The following is a 16517-nucleotide window of genomic DNA, read 5'->3' on the forward strand; positions in this document are numbered from 1 at the left end:
ACACTGTCAAAATGGTATTTCATTGGTAATTAAAATAACACAATAATTTGAATGAGTCTCATTCAGATTTATGTGTCTACTTTGTGGATCATGTCAACTTGAAATTACACTTTTATTTCCATAACCTGCTGTTCTTATTCCAGTGCAACTGTATATATATATATATATATATATATATATATATATATATATATATATATATGTACCCACGCCTATATATGTACCCACGCCTTTATGTACCCACGCCTATATATGTACCTATATGTACCCACGCCTTTTCTATGAGGCTAGAAGAGCAACATTTTGCCATTGACTGTAAAATTTGGCATCGAAAACAAATCCTGGACAGAAAAAAGAAACACTGGCATTGAAATACTTGTATTGAAAAAAAAAATACAGACATAAAAAAATACAGTCTCACAATTTTATTATCTATTATTGTTATTATTATAATTATTATTATTATTATTTTTTGTGTGTTTTTCAATGTCAATCTTCAGATTTTTTTTCTTCATGTCTGTTGTTTTTCAGCCTATTTTATGCTGTCTTTTTTCACTGTCACTGGTGTTCAGTCTTAGTTTTATGTTTTTCTGTTTCACCTGTCAGTCACTGTTTTGGCATACAGGCCTACATTGCCCAGTATGCACTTTGGTCCAATGAAGATTTCTACAGGCCTTGGCATCATAGCGGTATTTTTGAGTCACACTTGTAATTTTTGCTCAAGGACTGTACATTTTTTTATTTAAGTTTCAATATTTTTTTAAGGCAAAAAAGTACCCATAGAGATTCCCAGTATGTGATCAGTTTGTGCTAACCCTAACCCTAACCTCAACCCAAATCTAATGTCTGTTTGTAAATCAGCTGAAAAGTTTTTAGAGTTGTGAGGAGCCTGTCTGGTCCCGTGTACAACATGATCTGATGAATTGATCTGTGCAGCTCTTTGGTTATTTTCTGCTGGCTCTAAATTCTCTGTTGCATTTAGATGAATAATGTGATGAAAATCTAACACATGAGTTTGTCTGAATGTAAAGTGAATCTTCATGTTTTTACTAGACAGATAATCAGCCCTGCTCAGTGTCCCCCAGCTAGCCCCCCTCTCTCTGTAGATCCAACTGGAGTATCAACCCCTGGGTTGTTATTCAGGTTAAAGTGGGAAGAAGCAGCAGGTCTGTTTGGCAGCTGAGTGAAGTGGAGCCTGCAGAGGAAGTACTAGGACCGTCTGGGTGAAACAGTCCACAGAGGGAATCAGCCAGGTGGCCATATTGGCAGAAATGTTCATTTCTGGTCGATGCTGATATATTATTTTAAAGCCTTTATTGACTGATACTGATGATGTGCCGATATTATCACGCATCCCTCCAAATTAGTAATCCATCCCAGTTTGAACTGCCTTTAAATTGGACAAATCTATTTTAAAAATTAGGGCATTGATTAAAGAAACTAACAAATTAATTACATCATTTGCTGTGATTCATCAGGATTAATTGTTTTTTTTTTCTTATAATTTAAACTTGGATATTTAAGTTAATTGATATTAAAATGTAAAATAAACAATGTAGAATCAACACCAAGGAACTAATTCAAATATTCTTATTTGAAAGCATCTTTTCAACGAAACACAGATTCTCTCCTGTGAACTACATATTTTCAATACAACCATCAAGGCCATTGACTGTCAGCTTGAAAGGCAGATTTCTTTCTTCATTATTTCTAACAGAAATAAAACAAAACTCAGGCCTTTAAAGTGCCAGTTGAATTTCAAAACCATAAAGCCCATTAAAAAGATATCAGCTTAGAAGTCAAAGCACTAATATAAATGATAATTAACAGTAATAAATGTATTTCATGTTCAGGTGCCAGTTGAATTTCAATAAGGTCCACAATAGTTCATGCAAATATGAAAAAAGAACAAAGATCTATTTTGATTCACTGTGGAAGATAGAGAGAGAGAAAGAGAGAGAGAGAGAGAGAGAGAGAGAGAGAGAGAGAGAGAGAGAGAGAGAGAGAGAGAGAGAGAGAGAGAGAGAGAGAGAGCGAGCTCACAGAGACCTCTTTTCCCTTGCTAAAATGTAGCCATTGCTATTTAGCCCCCTTCCTGACATGCTACCATGACATGGTACCAATGGATGCCTTTGGTCACCTAGAGTCATATGATACCAGTATCTTCACTCTAACTTTAAAACTGAACCTACTACAGCCTCTGAAAGACAGTAATGCATTAATTGTGTTAGTATTTATCTGTTAAATACAGTATAAACCGGTGTATAAGTCACACTGGTGTATCAGACACAGTCTATTTAGTGGGGTGTGATGCTGGGAAAAACGCTTTTCTATTAAAGACTGGTTTATTAGAATGCATCAGTAGCTATTCATTTATAAACACATGTATACTTTTTACTTTTATTTGAAACACAATCAAAACACACATATTACACCTGAAACAGTGTGTTGGGTTAATGGTTAATGATCCGGTAATGATTTGCTTAACTGAACTGCACTGGTATATTAACTCCCGAAATACTTCTGATCAACACACAATCATTTTTCTATATAACATACAGCAGTAATGGATCTATTTTCATTAGCTGTTGAAACAGTTGGAGTAAACAGTGTGTGCTTGACACTGCTGTATATATCCAGGCACTCCAAAGAACAGTGACAGCGAGGAACAGATAAATTAAAAAGCCTATATATATATAATATGCCTACTGGAAATACTCTCTTTTCAACCAGTATTCACAGATGACATTGCAGCAACCAATAATGCTGTCAATGTACATATGGGCATGTTTGTTTTGCTTTAAGGTAGACTTGAAAAATGATCCACAAAATATAAAAATATTAATATTTATACAAACACAGTGCCACAGTGATGATGATGTTTGAGCAGCACACCTCATTGCTCGGTGTGAGTATCCCAAAACAATGGAAAATAAATAAATAAATAATAATAAATAAACTGTGTGTGGACCAGATGACCATATAACAAAATTCATCACAAGCTGATGTCAGCTCGGGCTGAAAATAGAGAAAAATCATTGGACAATAAGTGTTAAGAGCAGTCCTAAGTAGGTGTTTGGCTCACAGGGATTACTCCTACATACTATTTACCGTCTTATTTGACACATCAGCTACTGAACATCTGACATTATGGCATTATATATATGAATGAATATAAGAAAAAGCCCAATTGGTCCTCTTTAAATAATTGACTCTTGATTTTTCCCAAATCATTTCGATACGACCAGTAAAGCCCTGTCCTTGTTTTTCCAGTGTTGTGCTTCATTTGGAGATGCAAGGACTATGGGAGGGTGTTTACAAGAAGATATAAGGTGCTGAAGCATTACAACCTGAATCATACATACTACAGATGGGGCCATTCGTATCCCTGCATTTATTTAAATTGTACATGTCGATGAGACTTGGATTACCCTACTGAGTCATTCATCAAGGACTCCAAAGCAGCATCCACATTCATATGTTGCATTTTTGATTATAATCATCTCCCTACAGAAAGGGAATATTTTCAACACATGTTTCAGCATCTTCAAAATAAGTACACTTCAAAAGTCTTAAATACAGAAAACACTGTTACAGAGAATATCTTGTGCCAGTGTTGCCAGTGCTATTTCAGATGCAGAAAGTGCAGAGAGCAATGTATTCTTAAATTCTGCTTTCCACAACAGGATCCTGAAAACTTGGAAAAGAATATTGACCTTAAAATTGCTTCTATCCATATGTTAGAATTGACTATTGCAGCTGTAGTTGAGCTTTTGTAGGAGTTAAACTATTTGATTGGTTCTCTTTCTCTGCTATTTATTCAAAAGACTATTAGCCAAGTATTACAAGCTAATGGATGCCAGTTTGACCAGTCAGTTGTTGAAAAGCTAGGTAGTGCACTCTATGAGATAAACACTGTTAAAAAAGCAATTGAAAATATAAGTCCACTTTCCAGTGCTTGGAGGTGCACAGCTTACTGTAAGAGCCACTTTAATGTAGTGGAACCATGTACTTGACCGAAAGTATAGTAAGTAATTCAAATATATTTCAATTTTAAATTCTTTGAAGCAAATTCTTCACTGCTAGACAATCTCAGATTAACTGGGTACTGTAGATATACAGCCACGGAGAATTTGTCCACTCATAAACAAATCTTTCTTTTATGGTGCCTTCTTCAAAGGAAATATACTGTTGTCTAAGCAGGAAAGCACTTCATTGATATTATACACTGATAAGTTTGAAATATGAAATCCCCCTGGGAAGAGGAAGCAAAAAAATTGTGGTTTGAATTGGATGCTGGATAATTTACCACCAGGCTGTAACTCCACTTTGTCCTGGCTGCTTTAATCAATTTTTTGCTATGGGTATGAGAAAGTGTTAGAACCTGTAATTAATGATCTTGTAATTTTGGAACAGAGTGGGATATTGGTGACAAAGTTGGGCAGAAGAGTAAAAGGTACAGTTAAGTGTGTGGTTGCTGACAACCTTGGTGCACAACCTTGGATTTGTTGAAAATGTCTTAGAGTCATACATATGTAGATTTTGCACTGCAGAAAGATCAGAGTTCCAGACTAGAGACATTAGAAGTAAAGTCTTTACTTTGGGAGCCAAAAACATTCATGCAGATCATTTAGGAATCCTTGAGGAAATGTATTGCCCAGTTATTATGATGTGAAATCAAAGTGTATTTTGTCAAAGCACCTCTCATATTTTGATATTACCACTAGGTTTCCTTCAGATATCCTGCACCACCTTTTTGAAGGAGTTGCTCTTTTTGAACTTACACTTTGCCTCAGTGTATTCATAAAAAACAGTATTTCACAATATATACATTGAATGAAGGAATATCATCTTTTAACTGGGCTCACAAAACTAAAACATGTTGTAGCCCTCAGGTTTGGATCCAAAAAAACCTTTTTTGGGGGGATACGCACATGAGAACTGAATCTAATCAGATTATTGCCTGATTTGATTGGGTGGAGAGTTTAACACATTTAACAGCAGATTTAAAAAGGCCCGAAGAACATTGTTGGTTTTGTTGTCAGTCCCGTTCATATCGATGACTCCACTGCATAACTTTATTTTAAGTTCTGTGAGCACAGAATTAGATTTCCCAGACTGACCTTAAACCATGTTAAACCGTGTTTTGAAGCACTATGAGCGAGTAGAGGAATTCTTTACTTCCTGTTTCCCTCCTGTAGGTTTTCGTAAGAGTCATAATATTAAGGAGGCATATAACAACTTCTAGTGTTTGTTTTTGATTGATATCTTTAATATCATTTGTATTTTGTTTTTGAATTCATATGTGAAATTCAAGATGTTTATTTGTTGGCTTCAAAACATCTTATTTCACTCAATGGCCTTTGTGTCCTAAATGTCCAACCACACAGCCTTGGCCCTAAAATGACAAAATGTTCAAGTGTTGCTATTTACAGTTGCCTTTGAGTACCTTATTGTGTTTCAGTACAGGTCTTAGAGAGCTTTGATTACCCAAAGAACAGAATAGCAGATGCAATTACCATTACAATATGCAAATGTATTATGTGGTGTATTATGTACTATTCTGAATACATTTGTATGCATCAACAGCACATGACCTTTGTTATAGCTTGATCACTCAGTGAAAGATGCAATGGCAGCAGAACAGAACACAGACGACCCAGATGACATGTCAGTGATGTCTGGCAACACTGCAGGGAACCTTTCAGCTACTGCATCTGAAACATATACCCGAGAAAATGATGGTGAACATTGCTCTCCTCTCAAGTCCAAACTGCTGTTCCCTTTGCAAAGAGAGATGCCTGTTGTGATCCGGTTTTGTTCCAGAAAGCAGGTTCAATAAAGTCTCAACTGTGTGTATGTTACCAAAGCCATCATCAATTAAGCTCCAATACTATGATTCACCATGGCAACAGGTAAATAAAAGGCAGAACATCCATCATGGATGTAGAGATATTAATGCATGTGAATGTGAACTGTGCACATTTATCTGGAGTCAGAGTGAAGGAAAATGTCAACACTTTCACACAAATAACATTTTATTCAGTTGTATTCATTAGTTCATCATTTACCAGCCTTACATATTCTAAATGGATGATAAAATGGTGGAATCTGACTGTGTATCAGGCTGTAGCTACATCTGATGGAGGACAAAACACAGGAAGCAGCAATTGAAAATAAAAACTAGACATTCAAATTTAAAGAAATATAAAAATCCAAGACAGAGACATGACTGTAAGCTCACAATCTGATACAGTATTAATGTATTTGGTGATTTGCATTTGAAAAGACTTCAAGGTTAAAAGACGCAGCATTCAATAACTATTTCTGCTGCTTCAACAAATGTAGTAATTTAAACATTATCACTGAAATGCTTTTAAAACATATTAAGACTATGCACCATATTTAAAAAAAACTTACTTTCAAGCTACATTCTGCAATTGCACCACAATCCTGCTCACTCAGAATTATTAACATATAATCTCTGGTATTGTAGGAAGGATGTTCCATCAGTGCGATCAATCATGTCAAGGGTGATAGAGATAATTATTCATTGATCCTACGTGTTTAAAGCTTCGTACTGGCTCTGTAAGTTTAAACTTAGATCACACGTGCAATAAAGATTTCAGTGCAGGAGCTGCTCTAACAAACTGACAGCTGTCTTGTGTGCATAGAGTCACAGTGTTATAAAAAAGAACTTTCACTCATAAAAAGCACATGCAGAGGTTTTATTCTGAGCTGAGAGTGAATTCACGCTGTGTAATATTTGAATGTGAGAGCGAAAACTGCTGTTCATAGACATGATTAATGTTCATAAAAGCAGTAACTGTAGATAGTCTTTGAGTGACAAACTAATATCCAACCAGGATTTTGATTCTCACCTCTGCTAATTAATGTGCTTGAATACATGCTTTGATACAGACTGAATTAACAAGGAAATTAAACTCTGTAAAAGGAAGGAAACAGAGAAAAAGTCAAGGTTTATAGAAGAAAATCAGGTTAAAGTCACAGAGTCAGTTACCATGGAAACTAACCCAGAGTTTAAGTTAGCTGTCTTTCAGTAACTGAAAGCTCAGAGTTGCCAGTTGCCAGAGCTGCTTGCATGTTTGGGAATCAAGTAGCAGAGGAACTGAGGTTGATTGAGACCAGACAGACAGACAGATAAGATTCAGGAATGTGACCAGCCAGTTTCAATGCCATTCTCATACCTGCCATCACTACTATGTGTAGGTGTGTCCCACTGCCCTATTTACAGGCTCCTCCTACACATATGCCTTCACTGTCACTAACTCACCACCACCAGTACAAACCTAGCTCCTTAGCTTTTATGGAAATGTTAGATGACTAGATGTTAGATGATAAACGACTCTGCTTCTTTAAAAAAAAAAAGTAATTTATTTTCTGATTTGCAGTATTTTTCACTCAGTCTGAAAAAAAAAGTGTAGTCTGAAGCTGCAGCTTACAAGGCCTAACACATTATATTTCAACTAAAAAAGTAACTTCAAACCCCAAGCTTACATATCCTATACCCTGTCCTTCTATGCCAGTCTCTCCTTCTGATTGTCCATTTCATATTTGTTCAATTTCACAATGTTATTTTTAAAATTAATTTAAACCTGTCACAGATTCTGCTAGTGCTTCCTGCTCCTCTTAACCCCCACCATCCTGCTTGCACACACCCCTCTGCCCATTGTCCAATCAGCAACTGCCAGTTGTTCCCGCCATTACACCGTCCACACCTATTTACAGTACATTGTCCGTCAGCCTATCAGTTGCCAGCCTGCTTATTGTGCAGCACACCTGTGTCCTGTTTGCTCATTTAGTCCTCAGTATTTACACCAGTCAAGTATGCCGATGCTGTTTGGCAGATTGGTGTTTGAGGTCCTGCCTGCTTTGTATCCAGCTTGAGTATATGTATAATAATGATGTTTTGGGCTCTTGAACATACGATCATGGTCAGGTGGTCCAGACATCATTATTATATAAATAATCCTATGGGTCTTGAGAGATTATAGCTCCTTCCCTATTCTTTAAATCTTCATTACCTTGTCAGGGCTGAACATTTAGTGGTGCAGAATATTTTCCACCAGTTGGCAACAATGCCAAAACCATTCTCCAACACTCTGCAGGCTTGGGAGAGTCTGTAGTTGAATATCCTCTGATCATGGTCCATTTGGCACAAAGGAAATAGTTTCATTTGGTCACAACTGAGAGGGTACACGTCATCCGTGACCATCAAATATGGAGCTTCAATGGCTGAACCTGGCAGTGGTTCTACAGAGGGGGTGTTGAGAAGACCATGGTCAGATGCTTAAATTCAACTGGGCATAGATTCCGATACCTAGATTGATATGTTGCATCAACAATAACCATCATCTGCATGGAGAACTGACATCTGTAATTGAGGAAGATGGCTCCGCTGTGTGCTGTTGGCTATATGTTGATGTGTTTACCATCAATGGGACCAAAGCAATGGGGAAACTGCCACTTTTGGAAGAAATGTTCATCAATTTGCCTCCACTCTTCCTCTGGTTTTAGAATCTGAAACTAAACTCACAAAAGTGGCCTGATGTTAAGTCACATTTTAAGTAACAACTAATACTCCTTCCATGGTCACAGCTATATATTGAAATGGGCTTCATATTGGTAATGTGAAGTAAAAGGTTAGTTGTAACTATTTCATTGAATTAAAAACTTCAACATCAGGTTACCAAAGGGGCCAATGATGTTGGACATATACGACTTATAAATGCTGGAGGATATATGACAAAATGCAGTAGCTTTATAGGGTTAGGTTTGTATGGTCATAATCAAGCTTACCCTTAAAAACTTCTCCTTAAGGGTCTGGAGGATGGGATGATTCTCCCGAAAGAAAAAGGAGAACAAAAAAGACATTCATTACAATTGATTACAAATGAGTGATTCAAGTTCAGTCAGGAAACTCCCTGGCTGATTGGACTACTCAATAGTTCACATTTACAAGTGAACGCATGATCATTTACATACCCTACTGTGGCGCCATGTATCATCAGGATTTTATAGCTTTATTCATACATTCCCCAACTCCACTTGCTCAGATCTGCCTTCATGTATGATTGTGGGATTATCTTAATACTGACTAAAGACTATGCACACATATGCAGTAATAATCCTATTATATCAGTATCCAAGTTATCCTGACTGAAGTAAAGATACAGAGAGTAATGCCAGTCATAAACCTGTTGCCAAAAATTTCAGTGTCATGGCAAGTCTCTTCTTGGCAGCGATGCTGAGCCTCATTTTTGTAACCTTCTTGGTTATCGGGTGCAACTCCTCTGAGCAGGACCTCAAATTCCTTGGCAGTCATTCTGAGGAGAGACCCTGAATCCCATTCTGTCCTCTACCTGTCAACACTGTAATACAAATAAAGGCGAGGAAATTTAAGGCAGGGCAGTGAAAGAGTGCATGACGCATATGCTGTTCTTCTGGCCAGGACTTGACAGTAACCTTCGTACAAGCCCGTACAAGTAAATTTAATGTGGAACAGCATCTCCAGTGGAAGGTCAGAGAATGTATAACAATGACATTTCTAATGATCATAAGTTTCACTTCCCCCTCCAATTGTGTACAAATAACAACACATTAGCTTGTAGCTGTAGCTTGCACTAGCCCTGTTTAAGAATAAAACTTTATTTCCGATTAACCTCCAGCTTGCAATGCAAAATGTATAAGCCACACACACACTGGTTTTGTTTTCTGAAGTCACGTTTGATCACGTGAGTTTCTATGACATACCAAGAACCTCAAGTCCCTTTTGACTGAATCATCTGGTGTGTGCGTTCTTATGACTCAAATCTAAAAAAATCTGTCGTTATGACTGTGATCTCCACATTTTAAAAATGAATTGGGGCTTGACAACGCTCTAGTGCGCACCAGGCATAATTCAATCTAAAACAACAGTCCTACAATAATTTCCCCTTATATTATTATCCTACATCAGGGAAGTAGACAGCCCAATCAGAAATTAGTCATTGGAACTCCTTGAGGGTATTTGCTTCACATGTTGAACCTTACTATCTGTGCTTGAGCGCTCTTCCCAGACTGCTATGGCTGGTACAATGCCTGCAAGACTGAAGGTGATTTTGGGGGAGAGCAAAACTGAAAAACTGACTCAACCAAGTCACTAGATGACCTTCTTGGCAAAGACTAGTTTTGGGCATTACACTGACCCAGATTTTGGCAACATCTTCTTCAATCTGAATCCTACCAATCAACTTGAGGATTTGGAGACAATCAAGGTGATCCACCGGTAAAAAGACTGAGACCAAATCATTTCTTTTTTTTTTCACTTGAGTCTTATGACTGTGTGTCTTTGGCATCAAATCACACAGTAATCCTCTCATCCCCTGAGAATGTGTCATCTGGAACACAACAGTGGCCAACACTTTCCAATTCCCCGATTTTCATGACATGGAGCTGCAGCTAGTGAGGGGGAATTCTAAGCTCCCGAATGAGGTCTCATATCCTGAATAGATAGACTTTTACCGATACAAGGCCTACTCAGAGGATAGTTGTCAGATATTTCTGTACAGTTGCAGAGGCCTTAATCAAAATGCAGCCTTGTTTAAAAGAACCTGGCTCATTCAGTGGCTACTACACTTGGAAACAGCGACTGAAGTGCGAGATGAGAAGCTGCAGGTCTCAGCTCAAATTGCAGAGATGTCCAGAGCTCGCAGTAAAATCCCTGAAATGTTAAGATGCTTTCCCTGCTAAAGAAGTGAGGAGCCAAAAGGAGCTGAAACTAACTTTTATCCATTCTTCCCTACTAATGACACTCTGGAAAGCCTGGAAAAAGAGGCGAGAACTTCTAACAGAGATTGGGATAAGTAACAACGAAAGGGTCACTGCAGACAAAATGGCTCGTATGTTTGCCTACAGATGACAGGAGGTGGTAGAGTAAGATCCCAGCATGAAGGACAGATGGCCTGCACTGTTCCAACAGAAAGAGGTCATGATGGAACTGAAGTGATTAAAGTCTGTATCTCAGGTTTTGTTACAGTGAGCTTTTATGAATTGGTCATTATTTAGTATGGTTGAGATTAAATGTGCTCATTGAAAGAATTTACATTTTCGGTTTCCATATTTGTTATACTTTTTGGTATATTGACATTTTTGCCATTGTACAAGTATGCTTCAGTGGCTACTTTGTTAAAACTGAGATTGCATACACGATGAGGCCAGGTGCATTTTCTTTCATTCAGGATACCATATCTACTTTCATTGTTTTCTGTTTTAAATCAATGCAGATTTACAGTACAGAGTCTCATGGCTGTTCCTCTTAAAGAGACATTCATTGCCAAAGGAGGAGCAGCATGCCCCAAAGACTGCTGACACCATGGACACTTTAGACCAGGTAGATCAGTATAACCAAACAAGACCATGAATTTCCTTGGTGGCTCAGAGGGGTGTCACAATTTATTTGTATGCTTTATAGATACATTAACATGGGCAGACCAATACTGATTGTGTCTTTCATATGCTGGGAATATTTTCCAACTATCACACAGGCTACACTGAGCACACATCCCTTTTTCTTTTGTATGAAATTCTTGCATGTGAATGTCCATAAGTTTTCAAATAAAGTAAGTGTTGGAGTTTAGCTGTGACAGTAAGGACATCTGTCTTCAGAGATTTGGAAGAATAAAATTAATCAAGATGATGTCGTCCTAGACTGAGGACATTCATCTTCGGAGGGAGTGTGTCCTTAAAGTCCTCATCATCTTATCGGGAGAAGAGGCAGACTTCCTGATCAAGGAATATCTTTTAAATTTTGACAGTAATTTGCATCTCAGCACATTTTGTTAAATGGACACACACAAACAATTGTCTAAGATTCATAGTAATGCTGTTCTCAACTGTAGTAACATAACACTGTAACACCTGAAGCCTGGTTGGACTGATTATATGTTATATTTATAATCTTGGCCTTAATGGACATAATGTATAGCCTAGCAACAATACACAACATACTTGATCAAATACATTTTTTGTAAAGTAATAAGAATTTGCCTGGCCGAGGTGATTATACAGATGTAAGGGACCAGTTTGACATTTTATGGAAATCTTTGTCTCGCATACTGTTAGATGATCAGATTGATGCACCTTTCCCTGCTGGATGTGGTGTGTGGTAAAACACAGCCAAGAAATAGTTCAGCACATAATTGGCACATCAACCAAAAACTAGCACATTGTGGCTAAATTACCCAAACACAAAGTACAGCGATGACCAATCATGAGATGTGACGCCAAACGTGTATGAAATTAATGAAGTGTGATCCCTTTTGGTATTATTCAGTAAAATCACAATGAGTTTGTAGTCATTGACTTCAGTAATTGTGCAGCCTTTGAAAAACTCTTTCATAAACTGCGGTGGTACATATTATTTTTGTATTCTGTTTAAGGTAAAGCATCAAAATAATCAGTGAGGAATCACAGATTAGGACTCAGCAGGCCATTGATGTTCTGGTCCAATGGTTAGTGTATAGTTATTACATAAGTGCAATGGGGTGCCAGTGATGTTTGTGTTTGTGTCATTTACCCTTCAGTGGGACTCTGTAGCAGATGATGCTCAGAGGGACAAGGACCGGCTCACCATGGCAATGTTTGTCATTTTCAAGGAGGGGGATGGACTGCAGGATCCACCTGAAGACATTGGCATTGTCATTGAGAGCATAGAAGTGTTGCAAGAACTGATTCAGTTGCCTCAGCTTGTGCCCTGCTTCTAGGTTTAAAATCTGCACTCAACCTAGCTTATCCAAAACCTCTTCATTTCACATTTGAAGTGCTCCAGAAAATCAACATGCAGATTGAGCAGCACAAAATGTCCCCCAAAGTCCAAAATCTGTATGGCAGACTTCAAAGCTGGCAGTAATGACACAATACAGTGTACTTCTCCTCTGGGCCAAAATTGGCCTAGTGCCACTTTGTGGAAGCACAATGGTGTTTAGACATGGAGCATGTAAAAATTAAGCCTCTTCTGGATGTTGGGTCTTTGTGGTGCTCCAAGAGAAAATCAAGAGATACAAAAATAAATTCTGCATACCACAATGAGAAGTGCTGTTATTCTGATTTTGTTATTGGTTTTTCCAAACAGGGTTGCTTCTATTTGTAGGGAAATGTTACATTTCAGTTTTGATGTGCTACAGAAAACAGTTACAGTAACACAGTGTCTATAGAACAGAAGCTATGTTAATGGTTAGAGCTCACAAGGGTTAGGGTTAGTGTGCAGTTAACATCACTGCTGACAATTTACAAGAGCATACTATACTGTAGCATGTAGTATGTACGTTTTCCTTTCTTCCAGGAAGCCATTCATTCCAGTGAGTTTAGTATTAATATAGTAGTATGAAACATGAAGGGGCTTGAAAATTACTGGAAGTAGACATGCAATTTTTTTTCTTCTCGATTAACCATTTCAACTATGAAATATCAAAATTTATAAATAAATAAATATAAATAAATATTTCCCAGCAGTAATAAGCAGTAGATTAATCAATAATGAAAATGATCCCTAGTTGCTGTACAAACATTAGGGCAACAACTCCAGTCATTTTCATTCACAATTATTCTGCTAATTATTATTTTTTAATTATTCTGTATATAAAATGTCAAAATATTGAAAAAAGTCCACCACAGTTCCCAGAGCCCAAGATGACTTCAAATATTCGGTTTTGTCCAATAAGCAGTCTAAATCCAAACACATTCAGTTTATTATCAGAGAAGACTCATAGAAGTAAAAAGTATTCATGTGAGAAGCTGAAACCAGATTGTTTTTGGTAGTTTTGGTTACAAAATATGAACAATTACTCAGTTATCAAAATAGGTGTTAGATCATTTTTCTGCCAGTTGAGTAACTGATTAATTGTCTAATCCTTACTGCTTTACATTGAAGAATGATCCAAATATAAAGCCAACAGGTTCCGTAGAGTCACTTTCTGTTGCAGTATATTGACTGTATTGCCATGAAGTGAAGGTGGAAGTCTAACTTACATTACACACTATGATTATCAGATTTGTTTCAGCTGATTTAAAACTATAAAAGAAGTACATTTTATATTTTTCCTCTCCAATGTTCCACTGCATAATATTCCCTGCTGTAGCTGGTGAAAGGAGTTTCTGTACAGGTATAGGAACGACTCTAAAGTTGCAAAAATTGGAAAGTTGATATTCTTTAATTGTTAGATTAATGCAAACTGCTGATTTAAAATCTAAATGAATTAGTACATGTTACTTAAAGCATTTATGTTAATCTAATGTGTTAACTTTATTTGAAAAAAACACTGAAGTAATTACAAACAATAGTTGTCTAAATGTATTCAAAATAACATTTTGTCAGCATCCTTCTATCTGTATAATGAAGTAGATGACATGACACTAAAAGACAAACATACACATAAAACCACAAAAGAAAGCATCATGGTGTGGTGCACCATGATAAAATCATTCATTTATTCACAATTTTGCATTACCATTTTTCAGATTTGACTATTGACGCTCTATTGAAAAGCATTTCTAGTATTTCAGGCCTGTGAACATGAACATGAACATGCAAAAATGCTTCTCTCTTCTATCTACAGAAGCAATTTGTTGGGAAAGTCGGGAGCTTTCAGTCTGAGTCTGTGCTGTGGCTCTGTGACGCAGACTTGCCTATTGCTCCTTTCTCTGGTGTACAAGAGATCTGAGAGTGTGTCGTCTTTTAAGTCGCTCAGTTTGGAGAGATGGCAGAACACTCCCTCCACATAATTAGCCCTCAACAACTCCATGCTCCGCTCATGCAGCCCTTCATCTTCACCTAGACCCTTTGAAGGCTGTACAGTTATATTGGGTGTTCCTGCCTGACTCTAGCAGACCAGCAGAGCTGAAGGAAGGTGGATGTCATGGCAAACAGGTATTTCCAATTGGACGATCAATGAAGGATGATAATTGAAAAAATATGATGGAGGCTCCAGGGCAGATGGTTTGGTTTCAGGTTGGTCTTCCCAGAGAGAGGTGCAGTGACGAATGGCAGCCAAAGCAATGGCAGCCTGTTTGAAAGGGTAAGTAAAGATAGCCTGGAAGATCTGAAAGGTGTCATGCTCAATGAGATGTTTCATGACTTTTTCAAATTTCATTAATGGAAATATTTCAAAGACAAGGACGAATAGAATGTCACAATAGGATGTAGGGACCTGTGGAATCTGAAGAACCGATCACATTTAATATTGCTCGGGGACGACACTTGAAAAGACCATCACTGAAGGGTTTCATACCAGTTTAGTTTTTAAAAACTGAAACTTCAGCTCAAATTAGGCCCAGAGGACTGTGGCAGGTGGTTCTTACTATTAGCCAGCTCCCAAAAGAATCTGTGTTAAAGGCAGAACTGAACTTACAGAAGAACTTTACAGAATATTACATGTGAGAAAATTATTTTAATAAATTAATTTATAATTCTTTTAAAGTACATTTTCTTATTAGTAATAATTAGGAAATATATTTAAAAACAATGGGTGAAATAATCCAAAATGGCTCCTACAAAATTGAAACATCTGTAACCAGCACAATTTGATTATTTAAGTTTAAATGCAGTTTAAAAAATAGATGTATTTCATGGGATATTGATGTATATACAGTAACTGAACTCTGAAATAAGTTTCTTAATGTTTTTCTCAACTAGATTGATTTAATTTCTTACTGCTTTTGTCACATCTAGTCTTTACCATCTTGAGTCCTTTTGTGATTTCATTATCTTGTGAATCCAGATGCCTCATAAAGTAACTGATATTAAGCAGTGGCTCATAATGGGACATGGAAAAGAATATTTAAATTGAGTGAGAATCCAACTAGTCGTATCTTAACAACATTATAGCATTGGCTCATATATTCACTCCACTGACTGCTATCTACTCAAGTGTTTCATTTTTTACTGGCATTCAGGTGTTATTAGCTTTATTTCTATTAAAAATTGAATAAGCATACTGCAGGAATTTGCATAATGGCCTACTTTCAGTGCAGAAAAATGGTCATTATAACTAAGTTACTCACAGCAAATAAAAAGACAACAGCGAGAGGCCAGTGGGAATTTGAAGGGAAATAAAAACAGTTTTTAAATACAGTGAACAAAGTATATGAAAGGTTACCAGCAACAGTTATGCACAGTACTGTTTAGTACCTGCACATTGATGTGAATGTTATACATTAATTTAATGGAGAATTTAATGTTCAAATTAAAATAATGTGTTAAACATACTTTATTAAAATATAAAAGCATAACTGCAGGTGCTTGCCGGGTCTTCCAGATAACCAATATAGGAACAACATCAATTTAATCTGATGACAGGTAGCCTCAAACTGTCTTGACATTAAATCACATTCCTAGAGCTTCCCAATGAAACTGAATTTCCATCATTGTCTGAACCTTACAGAATAATGCTTACAGAACCTGCACTTTAATGTGAAAATATACTGTACATACATCATTCTGCACACTGAAGCTCAAACAT

Source organism: Scomber japonicus, chromosome 1 (assembly GCF_027409825.1).
Source record: "Scomber japonicus isolate fScoJap1 chromosome 1, fScoJap1.pri, whole genome shotgun sequence".
Taxonomy (NCBI): domain Eukaryota; kingdom Metazoa; phylum Chordata; class Actinopteri; order Scombriformes; family Scombridae; genus Scomber; species Scomber japonicus.